A 1,240-nucleotide genomic window follows, 5' to 3' on the forward strand; every position below is an offset into this window, starting at 1 on the left:
CCCCCATCTAACCATTCTAAAAACATTGAGATACGACAAACAGGGGCCGAGATATTAAGCAAAATGTTCGTCAACTTTGGTATCGTCTCACTTATTTTTATTATGTTACTTATGATTTTTGCACTAAACTTTGGAGGCTCATAACTCTTGTTCTACAAGAGATACTGGGATCTCCTTTGGATATGTTATAGTACTCTTTGCTCCCCATACAAGGATACTTTAAACTTGAGGCTACCTCAATATCGTCGTCAACTTATTTTTTGTCTCACTTATTGTTAGAAGGTTACTTTTGATTTTTGAAAATAAAGTTTGCAGGCTCGTAACTCTGGTTCAACCAGAGATACGGGGATGTAAAAAATGTGACCTTGACACAAATGTTCGGATAATTATAAAGGTCTTTGCATGTTCCAAGCAAAAAAAAAAACTTCGCGGTTTCGAACCTGTGGCCTTCCGGGAGTGAGGCGGATGCGATAACCGCTACACTAAAGATTTGTTATTATTTTTTATCGAAAGAACAGGGTCAAGTAATTAAGCAATACGTGAACAAACAAACCCCTCCATAGAAAATGCATTAGACTATAATTTGCAGGCTCGTAACTCTGTTTCTACTGTAGATACGGGGATGTCCTTTGAGTATGTTACAGTCCAATTTGTCCCCCATCTAACCATACTAAAAACATTGAGCTACGACAAACAGTAGTCGAGTAATTAAGCTAATCGTAAACAAACAACCCGTCCATAGGAAATGCATTAGACTATACTTTGCAGGCCCATAACTCTGTGTCTATTAGAGATACGGGGATGTCCTTAGGATATGATATAGTCCAAATTGTCCCCCATCTAATCATACTAAAAACTTTGGGCTACGACAAACAGGGGCCGAGTAATTAAGCTAAACGTAAACAAACAACCCCTCCATAGGAAATGCATTAGATTATACTTTGCAGGCTCGTAACTCTGTTTCTACTGGAGATACGGGGATGTCCTTTGAGTATGTTATAGTCCAATTTGTCCCGCATCTAACCATACTAAAAACATTGAGCTACGACAAACAGTAGTCGAGTAATTAAGCTAATCGTAAACAAACAAACCCCTCCATAGGAAATGCATTAGACTATACTTTGCAGGCCCATAACTCTGTGTCTACTAGAGATACGGGGATGTCGTTAGGATATGTTATAGTCCAAATTGTCCCCCATCTAACCATACTAAAAACTTTGGGCTACGACAAACAGGGGCC

The sequence above is a fragment of the Phalangium opilio genome, unplaced genomic scaffold (genome assembly GCF_054372755.1).
Source record: "Phalangium opilio isolate 3A_F unplaced genomic scaffold, DU_Popi_V2 ptg001675l_1, whole genome shotgun sequence".
NCBI classification, from domain to species: Eukaryota; Metazoa; Arthropoda; class Arachnida; order Opiliones; family Phalangiidae; genus Phalangium; species Phalangium opilio.